The sequence below is a fragment of the Oncorhynchus tshawytscha genome, unplaced genomic scaffold (genome assembly GCF_018296145.1).
Source record: "Oncorhynchus tshawytscha isolate Ot180627B unplaced genomic scaffold, Otsh_v2.0 Un_contig_956_pilon_pilon, whole genome shotgun sequence".
NCBI lineage: Eukaryota > Metazoa > Chordata > Actinopteri > Salmoniformes > Salmonidae > Oncorhynchus > Oncorhynchus tshawytscha.
Genome location: NW_024609753.1, coordinates 372501 through 382200, shown reverse-complemented (window position 1 = coordinate 382200; position 9700 = coordinate 372501).

Here is a 9700-nt window from a genome sequence, read left to right as displayed (position 1 = left end):
AGCCTATGAATGACAGTTTATAACCAAGCCTATGAATGACAGTTTATAACCTAGCCTATGAATGACAGTTTATAACCAAGCCTATGAATGACAGTTTACAACCTAGCCTATGAATGACAGTTTACAACCTAGCCTATGAATGACAGTTTATAACCTAGCCTATGAAAGACAGTTTATAACCTAGCCTATGAATGACAGTTTATAACCTAGCCTATGAATGACAGTTTACAACCAAGCCTATGAATGACAGTTTATAACGTAGCCTATGATTGACAGTTTATAACCTAGCCTATGAAAGACAGTTTATAACGTAGCCTATGAAAGACAGTTTATAACCTAGCCTATGAATGACAGTTTATAACCTAGCCTATGAATGACAGTTTATAACCTAGCCTATGAATGACAGTTTATAACCTAGCCTATGAATGACAGTTTATAACCTAGCCTATGAAAGACAGTTTATAACGTAGCCTATGAAAGACAGTTTATAACGTAGCCTATGAAAGACAGTTTATAACCTAGCCTATGAATGACAGTTTATAACCTAGCCTATGAATGACAGTTTATAACCTAGCCTATGAATGACAGTTTATAACCTAGCCTATGAAAGACAGTTTATAACGTAGCCTATGAAAGACAGTTTATAACGTAGCCTATGAAAGACAGTTTATAACGTAGCCTATGAAAGACAGTTTATAACGTAGCCTATGAATGACAGTTTACAACCAAGCCTATGAATGACAGTTTATAACGTAGCCTATGAATGACAGTTTATAACCAAGCCTATGAATGACAGTTTACAACCAAGCCTATGAATGACAGTTTATAACCTAGCCTATGAATGACAGTTTATAACGTAGCCTATGAAAGACAGTTTATAACGTAGCCTATGAAAGACAGTTTATAACGTAGCCTATGAATGACAGTTTATAACCTAGCCTATGAATGACAGTTTATAACGTAGCCTATGAATGACAGTTTATAACCAAGCCTATGAATGACAGTTTATAACCTAGCCTATGAATGACAGTTTATAACGTAGCCTATGAAAGACAGTTTATAACATAGCCTATGAAAGACAGTTTATAACATAGCCTATGAATGACAGTTTATAACCAAGCCTATGAATGACAGTTTATAACCAAGCCTATGAATGACAGTTTATAACCAAGCCTATGAATGACAGTTTATAACGTAGCCTATGAAAGACAGTTTATAACCTAGCCTATGAATGACAGTTTATAACCAGGCCTATGAATGACAGTTTATAACCTAGCCTATGAATGACAGTTTATAACCTAGCCTATGAAAGACAGTTTATAACATAGCCTATGAAAGACAGTTTATAACGTAGCCTATGAATGACAGTTTATAACGTAGCCTATGAATGACAGTTTACAACCAAGCCTATGAATGACAGTTTATAACGTAGCCTATGAATGACAGTTTACAACCAAGCCTATGAATGACAGTTTATAACGTAGCCTAGAAAGACAGTTTATAACCTAGCCTATGAAAGACAGTTTATAACCAAGCCTATGAATGACAGTTTATAACGTAGCCTATGAATGACAGTTTATAACCAAGCCTATGAATGACAGTTTATAACCAAGCCTATGAATGACAGTTTATAACCTAGCCTATGAATGACAGTTTATAACGTAGCCTATGAATGACAGTTTATAACCAAGCCTATGAATGACAGTTTATAACCAAGCCTATGAATGACAGTTTATAACCAAGCCTATGAATGACAGTTTATAACCAAGCCTATGAATGACAGTTTATAACCTAGCCTATGAATGACAGTTTATAACCTAGCCTATGAATGACAGTTTATAACCAAGCCTATGAATGACAGTTTATAACCTAGCCTATGAATGACAGTTTATAACCTAGCCTATGAATGACAGTTTAACCAAGCCTATGAATGACAGTTTATAACCTAGCCTATGAATGACAGTTTATAACATAGCCTATGAATGACAGTTTATAACCTAGCCTATGAATGACAGTTTATAACCTAGCCTGAATGACAGTTTACAACCAAGCCTATGAATGACAGTTTATAACCAAGCCTATGAATGACAGTTTACAACCAAGCCTATGAATGACAGTTTACAACCTAGCCTATGAATGACAGTTTATAACCTAGCCTATGAATGACAGTTTATAACCTAGCCTATGAATGACAGTTTATAACCAAGCCTATGAATGACAATATAACAAGCCTATGAATGACAGTTTATAACCTAGCCTATGAATGACAGTTTATAACGTAGCCTATGAATGACAGTTTATAACGTAGCCTATGGAAGACAGTTTATAACGTAGCCTATGAATGACAGTTTATAACCAAGCCTATGAATGACAGTTTATAACCAAGCCTATGAATGACAGTTTATAACCAAGCCTATGAATGACAGTTTATAACGTAGCCTATGAAAGACAGTTTATAACCTAGCCTATGAATGACAGTTTATAACCAGGCCTATGAATGACAGTTTATAACCTAGCCTATGAATGACAGTTTATAACCTAGCCTATGAAAGACAGTTTATAACATAGCCTATGAAAGACAGTTTATAACGTAGCCTATGAATGACAGTTTATAACCTAGCCTATGAATGACAGTTTACAACCAAGCCTATGAATGACAGTTTATAACGTAGCCTATGAATGACAGTTTACAACCAAGCCTATGAATGACAGTTTATAACGTAGCCTATGAAAGACAGTTTATAACCTAGCCTATGAAAGACAGTTTATAACCAAGCCTATGAATGACAGTTTATAACGTAGCCTATGAATGACAGTTTATAACCAAGCCTATGAATGACAGTTTATAACCAAGCCTATGAATGAGTTTATAACCTAGCCTATGAATGACAGTTTATAACGTAGCCTATGAATGACAGTTTATAACCAAGCCTATGAATGACAGTTTATAACCAAGCCTATGAATGACAGTTTATAACCAAGCCTATGAATGACAGTTTATAACCAAGCCTATGAATGACAGTTTATAACCTAGCCTATGAATGACAGTTTATAACCTAGCCTATGAATGACAGTTTATAACCTAGCCTATGAAAGACAGTTTACAACCAAGCCTATGAATGACAGTTTATAACCAAGCCTATGAATGACAGTTTATAACCTAGCCTATGAATGACAGTTTATAACCAAGCCTATGAATGACAGTTTACAACCTAGCCTATGAATGACAGTTTACAACCTAGCCTATGAATGACAGTTTATAACCTAGCCTATGAAAGACAGTTTATAACCTAGCCTATGAATGACAGTTTATAACCTAGCCTATGAATGACAGTTTACAACCAAGCCTATGAATGACAGTTTATAACGTAGCCTATGATAGACAGTTTATAACCTAGCATATGAATGACAGTTTATAACCTAGCATATGAATGACAGTTTATAACCTAGCATATGAATGACAGTTTACAACCTAGCCTATGAATGACAGTTTATAACCTAGCCTATGAATGACAGTTTATAACCTAGCCTATGAATGACAGTTTATAACCTAGCCTATGAAAGACAGTTTATAACGTAGCCTATGAAAGACAGTTTATAACGTAGCCTATGAAAGACAGTTTATAACGTAGCCTATGAATGACAGTTTATAACCTAGCCTATGAAAGAGTTTATAACGTAGCCTATGAATGACAGTTTATAACGTAGCCTATGAAAGACAGTTTATAACGTAGCCTATGAAAGACAGTTTATAACGTAGCCTATGAAAGACAGTTTATAACGTAGCCTATGAAAGACAGTTTATAACCTAGCCTATGAAAGACAGTTTATAACCAAGCCTATGAATGACAGTTTATAACGTAGCCTATGAATGACAGTTTATAACCAAGCCTATGAATGACAGTTTATAACCAAGCCTATGAATGACAGTTTATAACCTAGCCTATGAATGACAGTTTATAACGTAGCCTATGAATGACAGTTTATAACCAAGCCTATGAAAGACAGTTTATAACCTAGCCTATGAATGACAGTTTATAACCTAGCCTATGAATGACAGTTTATAACGTAGCCTATGAATGACAGTTTATAACCAAGCCTATGAATGACAGTTTACAACCAAGCCTATGAAAGACAGTTTATAACGTAGGTGCACACAGGTCGAGAGAATTTTGAGTAATCAAGGTGACAGACAGCGACACATTCAATACCGCCTTGCACACTCTTTCCTGCATCTAGCTGATCTGGAGCGTAATCATTAGTCCAACAGTTGCAAACGAGAGTTTCTATTGGACAAATTCAGGTATGTTTATCCCGGTTTTTCAACAGAATCGGTGCAATGAACACACCCCATGAGCACACGCATACACAGTTCTCTTTCATAGCAGCCACATACAAACAGCTCATTGTGTATATAAATTCCTTCTCACATCTATCTACGTGCTCTCCCCCTCTCACCTTTTCCCTTCGCTTGTGGACTTCAGTGCACAACACATTAGCTGTCTGTGACCAGGCGAAAAACCTTTTCCAAGCCAAACCTTCATATCATGACCGCTAACCGCACACAGCCTACATTGTTGTCACGTCATAGTCAACATGGCTACTAGGACTAACCCGTTAGTGAACCCGCTACAATCATGCAGTACAGTGTAGTCAGCAAGCAGTTTAGCAGTTACACAGACAGGCCCCGGTGGCAAAACATTAACAAAACCAAAAGCTTACCTTGACTTGGAAGAGTTCCAGTGTTGGATAGTCATAGCCAGCTAGCTAACATAGCATCCCTCTCTGTTGGATAGTCATAGCCAGCTAGCTAACATAGCATCCCTCTCTGTTGGATAGTCATAGCCAGCTAGCTAACATAGCATCCCTCTCTGTTGGATAGTCATAGCCAGCTAGCTAACATAGCATCCCTCTCTGTTGGATAGTCATAGCCAGCTAGCTAAGATAGCATCCCTCTCTGTTGGATAGTCATAGCCAGCTAGCTAACATAGCATCCCTCTCTGTTGGATAGTCATAGCCAGCTAGCTAACATAGCATCCCTCTCTGTTTGAACAGGGTGTTTCAGTAGGCTAAACTAGCTAGCTACATTAGCTAGCTAAGTAAGTGAGAAAAAAAGAAAGAAATCTCGCTCACTGGTCTCTCACTCACTCTTGATTCTCGTTAATTTACATTTTTTGTTTAAATGTATTAGTTTAAAACTGTTGAACTATTGTTTTCTCTCTCCTCGAGTCGCCTACTCACCACGTTATGCACTGCAGTGCTAGCTAGCTGTAGCTTATGCTTTCAGTACTAGATTCATCACGTTATGCACTGCAGTGCTAGCTAGCTGTAGCTTACGCTTTCACTACTAGATTCATCACGTTATGCACTGCAGTGCTAGCTAGCTGTAGCTTATGCTTTCAGTACTAGATTCATCATGTTATGCACTGCAGTGCTAGCTAGCTGTAGCTTACGCTTTCACGACTAGATTCATCACGTTATGCACTGCAGTGCTAGCTAGCTGTAGCTTACGCTTTCACGACTAGATTCATCACGTTATGCACTGCAGTGCTAGCTAGCTGTAGCTTATGCTTTCAGTACTAGATTCACCACGTTATGCACTGCAGTGCTAGCTAGCTGTAGCTTACGCTTTCAGTACTAGGTTCATCATGTTATGCACTGCAGTGCTAGCTAGCTGTAGCTTACGCTTTCAGTACTAGATTCACTACGTTATGCACTGCAGTGCTAGCTAGCTGTAGCTTATGCTTTCAGTACTAGATTCATCACATTATGCACTGCAGTGCTAGCTAGCTGTAGCTTCACGCTTTCACTACTAGATTCAACACATTATGCACTGCAGTGCTACCATGCTAGCTGTAGCTTCACGCTTTCAGTACTAGATTCACTACACCATGCACTGCAGTGCTAGCTGGCTGGGACTAGCCTTCACGCTTTCAGTACTAGATTCACCACGTTATGCACTGCAGTGCTAGCTAGCTGTAGCTTCATTATGCTTTCACTACTAGATTCATCACGTTATGCACTGCAGTGCTAGCTAGCTGTAGCCTTCATTATGCTTTCAGTACTAGATTCACTACGTTATGCACTGCAGTGCTAGCTAGCTGTAGCTTACGCTTTCACGACTAGATTCATCACGTTATGCACTGCAGTGCTAGCTAGCTGTAGACTTCATGCTTTCAGTACTAGATTCACTACGTTATGCACTGCAGTGCTAGCTAGCTGTAGCTTATGCTTTCAGTACTAGGTTCACCACGTTATGCACTGCAGTGCCAGCTAGCTGTAGCTTATGCTTTCAGTACTAGATTCACTACGTTATGCACTGCAGTGCTAGCTGGCTGTAGCTTCATTATGCTTTCAGTACTAGATTCACGACCAGATTCACTACGTTATGCACTGCAGTGCTTTCAGCTAGCTGTAGCTTATGCTTTCAGTACTAGATTCACTACGTTATGCACTGCAGTGCTAGCTGGCTGTCATTACGCTTTCAGTACTAGATTCACTACACGGCTATGCACTGCAGTGCTAGCTGGCTGTAGACTTCACGCTTTCAGTACTAGATTCACTACGTTATGCACTGCAGTGCTAGCTGGCTACAGACTTCACGCTTTCACGACTAGATTCCGGCTACACCATGGGACTACTGTAGACCTTCATTATGCTTTCAGTACTAGGTTCCGGCTACACCATGGGACTGTAGACCTTCATTGCAAAACAGTTTTAATCCATTATTTGGTGGCTTGTGAAAAAGGAAACTTTTTTTAAATATTTAAATATTTCACAATTCACATTTTTATGAAATTCACTCTGAGGAGTCTCCACTGCTACAGACACATGGCTACAGACACATGGCTACCACAGGGCTACAGACACATGGCTACAGACACATGGCTACCACAGGGCTACAGACACACGGCTACAGACACAGGGCTACAGACACATGGCTACAGACACACGGCTACAGACACAGAGCTACAGACACAGAGCTACAGACACATGGCTACAGACACACGGCTACAGACACACGGCTACAGACACACGGCTACAGACACACGGCTACAGACACACGGCTACAGACACACGGCTACAGACACACGGCTACAGACACACGGCTACAGACACAGAGCTACAGACACAGAGCTACAGACACATGGCTACAGACACAGGGCTACAGACACAGGGCTACAGACACAGAGCTACCACAGGGCTACAGACACAGAGCTACAGACACAGAGCTACAGACACAGAGCTGCAGACACCACTGACACCGGGCCACAGGCACAGAGCAACAGACACACCACAACAGAAAATACACACACAGGCACATATATACAGACACAGAGCTACAGGAGCAACAGACACCACAGACACAGAGCTACAGACACATAGCTACAGACACATGGCTACAGACACAGGGCTACAGACACAGGGCTACAGACACAGGGCTACAGACACAGGGCTACAGACACAGGGCTACAGACACAGGGCTACAGACACGAGGCTACAGACACGAGGCTAGAGACACAGAGCTACAGGAGCAACAGGCACCACAGAGCTACATTGGCTACAGACACAGAGCTACAAACACAGAGCTACATGGGCCACAGAAACTACAGACACTGAGCTACAGACACAGAGCTACAGACACAGAGCTACAGACACGTACCATAGACTCAGTCAGTCCTCCTACAGACACAGGGCTACAGACACGTACCGTAGACTCAGTCAGACAGACACAGGGCTCAGTCAGTCCTCAGTCCTCCTACAGACACAGGGTTACAGACACAGGGCTACAGACACGTACCGTAGACTCAGTCAGTCCTCCTACAGACACGGTCAACCCCAGCAGTGTGTGGTACTGGTATTGGGGCAGTCTGAGCAGCTGGGTGATGTGGGGGAAGGCCTGAGACGGAGCGTTCCAGTTCAGACCCTCTGCTCCTTCACTGAGAGCACAGAGAGACACACGGGGTCCAGTTCGTTTTTCAATTCAATAACTGACCTGTAAATCTTTCATTGAAACATGCCCACTGTATGAGATTACCCTGAGACATCCATAGTATTGTATGAGATTACCCTAAGACATCCATAGTATTGTATGAGATTACCCTGAGACATCCATAGTATTGTATGAGATTACCCTGAGACATCCATAGTATTGTCCATGTATTGTATGAGATTACCCTGAGACATCCATAGTATTGTATGAGATTACCCTGAGACATCCATAGTATTGTATGAGATTACCCTGAGACATCCATAGTATTGTAGGAGATTACCCTGAGACATCCATAGTATTGTATGAGATTACCCTGAGACATCCATAGTATTGTATGAGATTACCCTGAGACATCCATAGTATTGTATGAGATTACCCTGAGACATCCATAGTATTGTATGAGATTACCCTGAGAAATCCATAGTATTGTATGAGATTACCCAGAACCCAGAGGGATAATGTGGTTGCCTCACCTAGCTACCTGAGAACTACTCTATTGAGGGATAATGTGGTTGTCTCACCTAGCTACCTGATAACTACTCAGTTGAGGGATAATGTAGTGACTGATGTGGTTGTCTCACCTAGCTACCTGATAACTACTCTGAGCGATAATGTACTGACTGTAATGTGGTTGTCTCACCTAGCTACCTGATAACTACTCTGAGCGATAATGTACTGACTGTGATGTGGTTGTCTCACCTAGCTACCTGATAACTACTCTGAGCGATAATGTACTGACTGTAATGTGGTTGTCTCACCTAGCTACCTGATAACTACTCTGTTGAGCGATAATGTACTGACTGTAATGTGGTTGTCTCATCTAGCTACCTGATAACTACTCTGACGATAATGTACTGACTGTGATGCTTGTCTCACCTAGATAATGTACTGACTGTAATATGGTTGTCTCATCTAGCTACCTGATAACTACTCTGAGCGATAATGTACTGACTGTAATGTGGTTGTCTCATCTAGCTACCTGATAACTACTCTGAGCGATAATGTACTGACTGTGATGTGGTTGTCTCATCTAGCTACCTGATAACTACTCTGAGCGATAATGTACTGACTGTGATGTGGTTGTCTCACCTAGCTACCTGATAACTACTCTGAGCGATAATGTACTGACTGTGATGTGGTTGTCTCACCTAGCTACCTGATAACTACTCTGAGCGATAATGTACTGACTGTAATGTGGTTGTCTCACCTAGCTACCTGATAACTACTCTGAGCGATAATGTACTGACTGTGATGTGGTTGTCTCACCTAGCTACCTGATAACTACTCTGAGCGATAATGTACTGACTGTGATGTGGTTGTCTCACCTAGCTACCTTCAGATGTAAGTCACTTTGGATAACAGCATCTGCTAAATGACAGCAATGTAAATGTGTTTAGACTCACGTAGGGAAGATGGCGAGCAGCTCCTCTCGGTGGGGGATGTGAGGTACTGCAGGGTTGTTACTATGGAGGAGCCTGACGAACACTGATCCAGCATGGGCTCTGTAGCGGTCGATCTTCTCTGCTGACTGCTGGGCCAAGCTACACATCATACCATTCACCCTGAGGAGGAGAGGAGGAGAGATGAGAGGAGGAGGAGAGAGATGAGAGGAGGAGATGAGGAGGGATGAGAGGAGTAGAGGAGAGAGGGAGGAGATGAGAGGAGGAGATAGTTGAGAGGAGGAGATAGATGAGAGGAGGAGATGAG